Source organism: Protopterus annectens, chromosome 9.part0 (assembly GCF_019279795.1).
Source record: "Protopterus annectens isolate FY-2018-M chromosome 9.part0, PAN1.0, whole genome shotgun sequence".
Classification (NCBI taxonomy): domain Eukaryota; kingdom Metazoa; phylum Chordata; order Ceratodontiformes; family Protopteridae; genus Protopterus; species Protopterus annectens.
Window position 1 is genome coordinate 245529961 of NC_056743.1, and position 12033 is coordinate 245541993.

The window sequence follows — 12033 nt, forward strand, 5'->3', positions numbered from 1 at the left end:
CTTTGACAATCACATTGCCAAAGTGGTTAGAAAGACTTTCTATACAGCCCACCTTATCACGAAGGGGTTCACATATAGATCAAGAGAGGTCATTGTGCCCCTCTACTCATCACTCATCAGGCCCATAATTGAATACAATGCCCCATTTGGGATGTACCTTACCCAACACCTGCTACAACTAGAAAGACCCCAAAAGCACCTCACCAACAGGATCAAGGGACTCAGATGCCCTACGCAGTTAGGCTAAAGAAACTCCAGCTCTACTCAGTTGCTTACGGCCTACTCAGAGGCGATCTGTGCCTGACGTATAAAGCCATGTCCAACCCAGAATTAATGGACATACTCCACCTCAAGAAATCCAAATCCATCAGAACTACACGCTCCAGTGACTTAAACCTCAGCACAGAAATAAATAGAACATGCTGGAGGGACAGATTCATATCCCAGAGGCTCATCTCACTCTGGAACAAAATCCCAATCCATGTCAGACAGAGCCCCTCAATGACCCTCTTCAAGAAGAACCTTGACGTTTGGATGGGAGATAGTAAATTTACCCCTGGAATCTCTTCTGTGTCACTGCTAAACAGAGGCACGGTAAACTAACCTTAAATGGGCTATCTTCTGTGACCTACTATACAGAGGCACAGTCAACTAATCTAAGAAGGGTGGCAAAAGCCAAACACACTCTGGCTAGGCTTGTAAATGCCCTAGGGCAAATAGCCTAGTATCAACCTATGAACCTATAAGTCTTGGGTCCTGCATCGGTTGCTGTCCCTTCTTCCATGACGTCAGGTCATCAGGGGTATAAAACATGCAGCCGACACCATTACATCAGTTTTTCTTGCCCCAGATGTCAGGCGCCCCTCTGTTGGGGAGCAAACAAACACAAAAACACAAAGGTATACCTCCAACCAAAAGAAAATACACCAAAAAGGCTTTTAAGCATAGTAAAGGAAAGGAGAGGTATAGCCTGAAAAAGTTAGGGGGCTGGAGGGGAGGGTAATCAGGACTGCAACAGTGAATACACTCAAACATCTACATTTATGGGAAGTGTACACAACTGTACTATGTTCTTCGTGTTTCACTGTTGCAGCCATTACATTTGGGTAGATTCCCAAAGCTATGGTTGGGAGGAAGAGATTATACAGCATTAGGGCCAGTTATAAGGCCCTGCAAGACAGCAGTGGCAAAGCCAGTTCTGGATTTAGAGAAAATTGGTAAATGATGGCGCTTGGTGAAAGTATGTACAGAACTCTAGGTAGCAGCTTCTAGGATATCCCTGGTAGGAACACCTCTGAGAAAGGCTGCAGAAGTAGATGCAGCCCTGGTGGAGTGAGATCTGATCCCCTGGGGGATAGGTTTTCCATGGGGCTTATAGCAGAAATGAAGGCAATGGCTTATCCATTTAGAAATGGTTTGTTTTGAAATAGCCTTCCCCTCTGCCCCTGCAGCAAATGCTACCAGCAACTGTTCAGTTTCTCTTCGAGATTTAGTCCTGTCCAAGTAGAATCGTAGTTGTCTGTGCACATCCAAGGAATGCAGAATCCGTTCCCCTTTGTTCTGTGGATTGGGGAAGAAGGTTGTCAAATGAATGGACTGATTAAGAGCCACACTGGAAACCACCTTGGGCATGAAGGATGGATTGGTCCTAAGAGATACCCTATCCGCATGAAAGATGATGAAAGGCTCCACTGTCATAAAGGCCTGTAAATTCAGAGATCCTTCTAGCTGAAGTGATTGCTAAAAGGAAGGCTGTTTTCTAAGAAAGAGATTTTAAGTCTGCAATAGCAGCTGACTCGATAGAAGGTAGAGTGAGTTTCTCCAAAACAAAGTTAACGTCCCAGGCAGGGGTAGGAGCTCTCCTGGGTGGTCTCATGTTTTTTACCCCTCTGAGATACTGCTTGAGCACAGGATGAGAGAAGAGGAGTGGTTCTGTGTTTTAGTGAGCTGAAACATGGATTTTAATGGAGGAAAAAGACAGGCTCTTGTGAAGCATCTCAGTTAAGTATTGCAAAATCTGAGATAAATTGGGTGCTGCTGTGCTCATCCCTAAAGATTGGTTCCAGGCACAGAATCTTTTCCATTTGTCAGCATAAGATTTTCTAGTACTAGGTCTCCTCGCCTCCAAGATGACATCCATCACAGGTTTGCTTAGGGATGATAAGGGTGAATTTAAGTGATTAGCCAGGCTGCAAGGTTCAATGTTGGAAGCTGAGGGTGCAGAATTTAGTTTTCCTGCTGAGACAGCAGGGAAGGGGTCTGAGGCAGGAGCCATGGAGATATTTGCGACACTGCACAGGAAGGGGTACCAGTGCTGGCGCGGCCAGTCTGGATCAATCAAAATCATCCTTTGTTTAACCTGTTTGACTTTTAGTAGAACTTTGGAGAGCAGAGGCAGAGGGGGGAAAGGTGTAGACTGACCGTTTTTTCCAGCTGAAGGACAGAGCATCCACTTTCCAGGCTTGTTTGTGGGGAGTCCTTGAGCAAAACTTGTCCAACTGGTAGTTCTGGGGGGAGGCAAATAGATCTATGTCTGGGATCCCCCATTCACTTGTCAACATGTTGAAAATCCGTGGTTCCAGTTTCCACTTGTGTGGGTCTATGAGGTTTCTGCTTAGTCCGGCTGCCAGTATATTCAATTTTCCTGGCAGGAATTGAGCCGTAGATGCACATGGTAGCTCAAGGCTGTGTTCCACACTGCCATGGCTAGTCTGCAGAGGGGGTAGGGATGTGTACCCCCCCTGCTTATGTACCATGTAACCATGGTGTTGTCCGTCTGTACAATTAGTTGTCCTGGAAGAATGTAGTCCTTGAAGGCTGTCAGAGCATTCTGTAGAGCTAACATTTCTTTTTGACTGATATGTAGGTGCATTTGATTTGGGTTCCACTTTCCCTGAATGCACTTCCCTGCCAGGTAAGCCCCCCATGCATAGTCTGATGCATCTGTAGTTAGGGTTTGGGCAGCAAGGGGTAGTGTGAATGGTAGTCCCAGGAAAATAAAGTTGAATTTAAGTTGAATTTAATGAAGCGCTTTTCGTCTGTGGTGTACACAGACTTCCTCAGACAAAAAGTATTACAAACTACATTTAACTGAACAGCAGCTTAATATCCATATTTAAGATATTTAAGCTGATATTTAAGCTGCTATTTAAGCTGCTGTTCAGTTAAATGTAGTTTGTAATACTTTTTGTCTGAGGAAGTCTGTGTACACCACAGACGAAAAGCGCTTCATTAAATTCAACTTAAATTCAACTTTATTTTCCTGTGACTTCTGTGGTACTTCTGTGTGTTGCCCTATTGCTGTGAATCCTGATATTATTTCCTGGTTTGTGCTGCTTAGTACTTGAATGGTAGTCCCTTGTTTTGGTGGCAGGCTTCTGCCCACCATAGGAACTCTAGGCGTAGGCATGGTACGATAGGAATCATTGTTTCCAGGCTGTGACAATGTTGACTCCATAGACTTTTTACATACCACTGTAGTTTTCTCATATGCAGTCTTGCACATGGAATTAAAAGAATGCAGGAGGCCATGAACCCCAAGGCTTGCAGTATTTGTCTTGCAGATAAGCAGGGTTTTTGTGGCCACTTGTTTGAAGTAAGTTACCAAATTAATTTGCTTCTCTGGCATGAGGAAAGCCATCTGGGCAGTTGTATTCAAGCTTGCACCCAGGAATGTAATCTGTTGACAGGGTACCAATTGTGATTTCTTTTCATTTATGGTGTACCCCAGACAAGTTAAAACCATTTTTACAAATGCCAGATGGTTTAGAAGTATGCCCTGGTTTTCTGCCTGAATTAGACAATCATCCAGGTATGGGTATATCTGAATATTTCTTTGCCCGCAAAATGCAATAACTGGAGCCAGGCACTTTGTGAATACCCTGGGCGCAGTAGACAAGCCAAAGGGCAGTGCAGAGAATTGATAATGCAAGTAGCCTGCTTTGAAGCGTAGGTATCTTCTGCAAGATTCCCTGATCGGGATGTGCAGGTATGCTTCTTTTAAATCTAGAGTTGCCAACCAGGTGTCTTTGCCTAGCACAGGAAGTAACTGGTGAAGAGTCAGCATCTTGAATTTTGGAATCTCCAATAAGGTGTTTAGAGTAGACAGGTCCAGGATTGGATGCCATGATTTGTCTTTTCTGGGTACCAGAAAAAGCCTGGAATAGAAACCTTGTCCCTTTTCCTCTTCTGGTACCAGTTGAATAGCCCCCATGCTTAAGAGGGAAAGTACTTGTTTTTGAGCCTCTGGCCACTGATTTGGGGGCAGGTCTGGCCACCCATTTGGTGTTGGCAATGTGTGGAAATGAAATCTGTATCCCTGGGACACTATTTAAAACCCATTTGTCCTGAGTTACGAGTTCCCAGTTCTTTGCATGAAGAGCAATCCCCCCCCAAAGGGGCGGTTAAAAGATAAGTGCTTGGTAATTTTAAAAGGAAGTCACTGAGACTGTTTACTATAGGGGGGGGTGTCTTGTTATTTCCAGATTTGGAAGTGGAGGTCCCCCTTAGTTCTGAGAGTCCCCTGGGACTGAAACCGGGGGTTTTTGCTGTGTCTGGGTTTGACTTGAGAGGATCTGGAAGGGGCTGGAAAGGACCAATTCTTAGTAGGCCAGTGCCTACTAAATCTTGGAGGTTGCACTTGTAAGAAATCCTTAACAGTTTACATAGATTTAGCTTTATCTTCCATCTTTTTTAGAACTTCTTCAGCCTTATTGCCAAACAGGAGGTCCTGATTTAAAGGCGCATCCAACAATTTAGCTTTAACAAGATTAGGCAAAGATTGCTCCTTAAGCCAAGCATGCCTTCTAAGCACAGACCCGGTAACAGCAGCCCTGCAGAAGGCCTATAAAGAATCAAAGCCACATTGCAAAGTATGTTTTCCAACTTGTTCAGCAGAATGCATTAAATCCTGTAAATCTTTATTTTCCACACAGTCAGGAATCAACATAATTTTCTGTTTAAGCAGTCCAATAACATGTTGTTGATATTTTAATATATGAAACTGGCAGTTTAAAGCTCTGATTAACAAGGTTGCAGAAGCATAAACCTTTTTACCCCATCTATCTACCCTGGAGTCTCTATCAGAAGGGGTAGGATTTTAGCAGTAGAAGCCTTAATGCCCTTGGGTCCCTGAGAAATGGTTTCTGGATCTGCAACAGGATTTTTGAAAAGGAACTTCTGGGACTCAGGAACCCTGTAGTACCTGCCAGGTTTACTAGGAGCTGGAGGCAGGGAATCAGGGGCCAAACTGGATTCCAAGAACAAATCATCAACAATGTCTAGTACAGGAGGTACAGTCAAAGGCCTATGCTGAGGTAGAAGGAAATCCCTAAGCCTCTTTTTTGAATCAGAAAATTCCTGGCTTTCCAAGTGGAAATGCTCCCTTAAAGTATGTAAAGTTTCCCCAAAAGAAAAATCCTCAGGAGGGGAAGCAGAGGGAATTGAATCCTCTGCATCAGAATCCTCATAAGTAGGTATGGACAAATCCAGGTCATTAGAAGAATCAGAAGGAACAGAATCCTGATCAGAAGATTCATAATCAAGCTCTGCCCTAGGCCTCTTGGGGGGGAGGGTTGACTACCCCTGATTAGAGTAATTATATTTTCAGCCATTTTTATCATTTGTTTTTTAGGCATAGGGGCCTGAGCATGTGGCCTGGGCATAGTTTTTTTAGGCATGGATCGAGATTTAGGCCTTAGTATTGAAGGCGGTGTTGATTTAATATGCAAGTCTGTAGGCCTGAACACACCCTCAGAAGCTAGTGCCTGCACAGCGGCTCCGTACCCATCCAAGGTAGAGACATCCGCGGGTTCCATAGGTGAAGCATCTCGCGGCATACCAGACTCCGAATGAGTCTCAGTAGAGGCCTGCGAATCAGAAATAGCAGGTATCAGGGGCTGCGAAAGTGCCTCACTGAGTACCTGCGAACTGGCTTATGAGAAGCGACGTTGGCAGTTTTGGACCTCGGCGGCCTGTCTCTGTCTTTACCTTTGTGTTTTTTCGGAATCCCGGTAGTCGGATAGCTAACCGATGACATTTCTGGGTAATTAAACAGAGAACCAAAATATTTAGAGGCAAAAATGTACCGACGACGGATAGTGCGCCGATTAAATAAAGCACAAAACTGACAGCAAGGTAGGTCGTGGTCAGGGCCTAGGCAAGGAATACAGTACGAATGAAAATCTTTATGAGGTATTTGTTTTCCATAAGTAATGCAATTATTAACTTTTACTAACATTGGTAAGGAGCAAGAAAACGTTTCCCCAATGGGGTACTTAGCTTTAAGTTGAAGACTTCGGTTCCAAAACTCTAAAACAAAAATTTCAGGAGTCGGCTGACCGGCACTTGTGAACTGCTTCTGCTTCGGGCACCGCACGACAAGAAAGAATGATGTAATGGCGTCAGCTGCATGTTTTATACCCCTGACGTCATGGAAGAAGGGACAGCAACTGATGCAGAACCCAAGACTTTGTTAATCAGGCCGACTGAGGGCAACCTGCCAGCAGATTATCCAAATGTAATGACTGCAACAGTGAAACACGAAGAACATCCCAACAGGTGCGAAAAGGACTTAATGTTTAGACTGGTAAGAATAATACCAGCATGGGGATTCATATGAATGGCTTTTGCAAGATCCATAAAGATACTACGGACAGAATGGTCTTTATCAATGGTATCCGTTATGTTTTCAAAGAAATCAACTAAATGAAGGAAACATGATATATATTTCATTAAGATGAACTGATTAGGGTTGAGGATTTATAAATCAATGTCACTGCTTATGAGACTGCACAAGATTTGTTCCATGACTTGAAATATAATGCTGGTGAAACTAAAAGGAAAACTGCTGCCAGGGTCTGTGGTGGTAAAGACCTTGCCAAGTACTCCAAGCAGAGACGAACTCTGAAAAGGTTTAGGAGCCTTGTATATTGTCTGGTTCCATGATCACTGAAGTTTTTGGTTTTGGGCAGAACTTTGAATATTTGGTTCACAATGATTTTGAGAGGAGAGAGGAGTTCAATGATTCTAACGAGAATAAACTAGGGAGCAAGTGGAAGGGGGGTGAAACAAACTAAATCTGCTAGTTAGGCCATTAGCTAGAACTATGGGTCAGAGCAATCATACCATTCAACTTGAGGTAGGTCAGCTGCTGCGTGTTACTTCTAATTCTTCTAATATGGTTAAACAGACAGAAGTTATCCATATAGTGGTTCATATGAGTATAGCAGTAGAGTTGTATGTAGTGATCTTGTTGAGGCTCACAGACGGAAATATAAGGTGGGCTTTACAATAATTTCTGAATGAGCAGGATGGTGATAGTTTTAAGAGAAAAGATTATACTTTAGAGGACAGATTTGATCAAGGGCAAAATGATGCTGGCAGGAATGAGGTCAGGGGAAACATTTCTAAGGATGAGTCAAGTATGCTATCACCTCTGCAGGAAACTTGGTGTATGGGACAAAGAATTAATAGTGAGAAAAACTGAGGAACTACTGAGCATACTTATGATATGTTGTAATAGGACTCTGCCACTAGATTGTGCTTTGAGGGTTAGGAGGGTGGCCTGATGGTTAAGGTGTTTGCCTTACAAACACAAGGTGCCGGGTTTGAGTCTCACAAGGGTTAACTGGCTAGGCTTAAAATGGCCCGCAAGGGTAGTTAGTCTAGTCCTAATCTATGAACCTATGAGATGATGTAAACTGCTTAAAGAGTCACTTAAGGATGGCTAGATCTCAGACTTCAAGAGCCACTGAAGTTTCCTCATATGCAGCCTAACGAAAGGGAATGGTAGAAGCCATGAATCCCAAGACCCTGAGAAATTCCATCTGTGACAACTGCCAGAGGAAGAAGGGATTGAAAAAAGGTTATTAGAGAGAGTCTTGGAGGTAGGCATAGATGCTAACATGGGAACTGTCTGAAGCCTGCAGCTTAGGAAAATATGAACCTGGAAAGGAGTCTGAAATTATTTCTGGCGGTTTATGGTGAACTCAAGACTGTGCAATATGCCAGTAGTGATCCTGAAGCAGACTGCTTGGGGGAAAGAGCTTGAATAAGCAGATCATTTAGATAGTGAAAATAAAAAGCAATGTTAGGAGCAAGCCATTTGGGGCAGTAGAAAGACCAAAGGGCAATGAGGGCAAATCACAGAACTGAAAATGGAAGGAAGAGAGAGAAATGTAAACATTTCCTGAAGAGAGGATAAATGGAGATGTGAAGGTATGCATGCTTGAAATCCAGACATACCATTAAGGCTTTGGTATAAGAGTAAGAAAATGTCGGAAGGGATAACATCTTACAAGGAATCTTGAGAGAAAGGTGCTTAGCAGGGAAAGATCCAAAATTGGTCTCCATATACTCTCTTTCATGAGATGAAACACCTTCAGGAATAAAACCCCTTTCCCTACCTGGGTGGGAGGCATGGGTTTAATGGTGCCCTCAGCCAAGAGAGAGTGAAAGAACCTCTGGAAAGTGGAGGTTGAAGAATGCCATGAATAGGGAGGAAGGGACTTCCAAACCATGAAATATCCCTGAGAAATCATGGACAGAACCCAAGAGTCTGAAGTGATTCATAGCTAACTTTTGAGAAAGGTAAAGATGGAGGGAAGGATGAATCAAACAGTCAAAAAAAAAAAAATAGGCTTGCCCTGAAAAGAAGGCTTCTGGAAGGCAGGAGTCTGAGCAGACTTAGCAGGAGGCACAAACACAGAACTATTCTTGCCCTTGGGAAGGAGGGTGAGATTGCCTACGAACAAAGGGAGACTTGGGAGGGATAGTTCTTTTGAAATTTCGGAATGGGAGAAACACAAATATGATCGGATGTAAATTTTCATTCTTTCCTCAACTGGGTTCGGATCCGATTTGGGTATTATTTACAGCTCGTGGCCACTAAACAACTCTCAAGCTCCTCCTTCATTCATAATGCTCTATCCCCTAACATATTTCAGATCTCCAAAGATAAGCAAAATAACGCTGCTGGATACTGCTGGTTATGTATAAGACTTTTAATACCAAAATACCAAACGATACAAACTGGATGAGCGCTTTCGGGTTGTTACCCTTCCTCAGATAAAACACATTATGACATAAAACTTCTTTTAAAATAAACACTATCCAATCGAATTCAATAAAAAACCCGCCTTTTACAGAGAGTGGGCTTAAGAGGAACTACATCATTCAATCCTGGAGCCCTATGTGCTGTCAATTCCAGGATCCATTTAGATTCAGCCAAATCGGTGTTCAATCTGATATCCCCCCCCCTACAGGTAAGACTCAGATTGACAATGACCCTAAACGTGAACTTGTGTGTGGGATTTTCTTTCACATGCCTGTAAAGTGCATTACGTTCGTCCTTATTTCTGATATTAGACATATGCTGGAGAATCCTAACCTTCAACATCTGGTTTGTCTTCCCCACATAGTAACTCAAGCACGAACAACACTCTGCAATATAGACCACATCAGTGGTCCTACAATTGGCCCTGCCCTTAAACAAGTAAGTCCTATGGTTATTGGGATGTTTGAACTCTACTCCTTTCTTAATGAGACAGCAAGCTTTGCAGGATCCACAGGCTACGGTCCCTGCTTTCCCCATATTACTCCCACTGCCCATTATCTTCTTTTCCTTGCATAATAAATCTTTTAAATTTTTGTTCCTCTTGTAAATAAACTCAGGGTGAGTCCCGACCATATCCCTCAGGCTTTCATCACTCACTATGATGTTCCAATTCTTTCGTATGATATCACATATCCCTCTTGCATCACTACCATATGTGAGTGCCATCTTACGACGGGTCGGCCTAGTTACTCCTGTCCCTATACTAGTGACTGTGGTGTCGCCTATCACATCTAACCAGGGCCTGTATTTCGTGTTTCTATATGGTTTGTTCTTATTAATAATTTTACCTACCATTTCCTCATTGTAGCCCCTGTTCACAAAACATTCACCAAGATGACATATCTCCTTCTCAAACTCTTGATTGTCCTTGCTCAATCTAGAGATCCTTCCTACCTGACCCTGCACCACGTTGGAAAAGGTGTGTCTCGGATGCATACTATCAAACGATAGTAGGCTATTCCTCCAACATTCTTTCCTGTATAACCTGGAACTAAAACCATCCCTGTTTTGTTCCAGGCACACATCTAGAAAATCTATGGTCTCTTTCGAGGTTGTTACACTAAACCTAAAAAAGGTGGTCGTGGTGTGTAAATAGTCTATAAACATATTTAATTCTCCATTCGTGCCTTTCCACAAAATAAAAATGTCGTCTACAAAACGTAGGTATGTGAAAAGATTCTCCTTCCAAGCATGTTCATTGAACACAAACATCCTTTCCCATTGCGAAAGGACAAGATTAGCATAGGTATTGGCACAGGGGGTGCCCATGGCTATCCCCTGTGCCTGCCTATATATGCTATCTGTCCCTAAGAAGATGTTGTTATCCAGAACCAGGGTTAACAGCTCAACAACCAAGGCTATCTTATCATGTGTGAGCCCTAATGTGGTAAGTAATGTCCTTATGGCCCGTATACCATACTCATCGTTAATCACAGTGAACAGATTGTTCACATCCAAAGTGACCATTATAAAATTCCCCACTGATTCCTCATGTTTAATGCCACCAATCAAGGTAAGGAAGTGTCCTGTGTCTTTCAAAATATGTTTCATAGAGGCTACATACGGTCTGAGGGTCACCTCCAACCATATTGAAATGTTCTCAGTGACCCACCCCCTGCCTGATACTATCGGTCTAAGGGGTGGGTCAACTAAGCTCTTATGCACCTTGGGCAATGCCTTAAATACCGGTGTTGTGGGTTTATCTATGTGTAAAAACTCCAGTTGTTGAGGGGTAAGCAATAAATGTTGTCCCAAACACTGCAATTTGTTATGGACCCTATCTATAATTCTCCTCACATCTATGGGATTGATGTGTTGATAAGTCCCCGTATCCGACAAGAGTGTGTCTAACTTGTTGTTGTACCAGTCGGAGTCCATTACAACGACTGAACCTCCCTTGTCTGCCATCTTGATCGTAACATCAGTGTATCCATATAACTTGGCCAGAGCTAATCTCTGTTCACTAGTTAAATTATAATATTTCTCTCTATCACTTTGCTGAAAATAAAGTAGCAGGTCATGATCACATTGATTGATAAATAACTGTAAAGCCGGTGTCAGGGCCGGTATAAACCCACTAGGTTTGCTCAAAGCAGTTTGTGTATTTTCAACATCACCAAATAGTTTACTTAACATTAAGTTTCGGCAATACTGCATAATATCTAGTAAAACCTCCTGATAAGTGCACATTCTACTAGGAATAAACGTCAAACCTTTATTCAGTACCATTAACTCAACTTGAGTTAACTGACGTGAAGATAAGTTAAAAACAATATTATCACACTCACTAAAAGTCAATCTAGTGTCCGTCTCTTTTTCAAGAACTCCCTGTCGTCGCTGGATGAGCGTTTCCAGGGGCCCTTCTTCTTCACCTGGACCGGTAATAAGTCCAAAAAATGGTTCTGTGTGGATCTGGTTTTTGGTCGTGCCCCCGAACGTAGTTCCTCATGGTGGATAACAGAAGTGCCTGAACCACCTGCCTTGCCATCAAAACCTGCTACCGTATCTCCTGATGAATCAGAGGCAACAGTGTTGTTGGTCCGACCAGGTAACTCCCTGATGTTCTCATCCCCTTCTTTCGACGTCAAGTCCGGACCGGAGCCAATAACAGTATCATTAGCAGGTTCAATGTCAAGAACCCGCTGCGTTTGAATAGTGGCGTAATCATCTCCCAAGGTGTTCAACACAGGCGCCATGGCTGCCTCTGCCGTGGTGCGTCGTTCAGGCAGTCCTGCCCTCGTCTCATGACGTGATGTGTTCCTATTGGTACCTTTCACCACGTCCGCCGTGGTAAAAGTCTTCTGTTTATTCCAAACAAAAATATTCCCCTTGGAGAAAGCCTCGTAGTCCCTACGAAGTTTCCCCATCTTCTGTGAACATAACTTTGCATCATTGTCATTAAAAGTGTTGTATAAATC

At 43.2% G+C, this 12033-nt stretch overlaps 1 protein-coding gene across 1 annotated transcript in view; it reads right to left on the reverse strand.

Annotated features, from left to right (window-relative positions):
• Window positions 1-12033, reverse strand: part of MADD (MAP kinase activating death domain) — a 2427721-nt gene that overhangs the window by 900371 nt on the left and 1515317 nt on the right. The gene's annotated exons all lie outside the window — the stretch shown is intronic.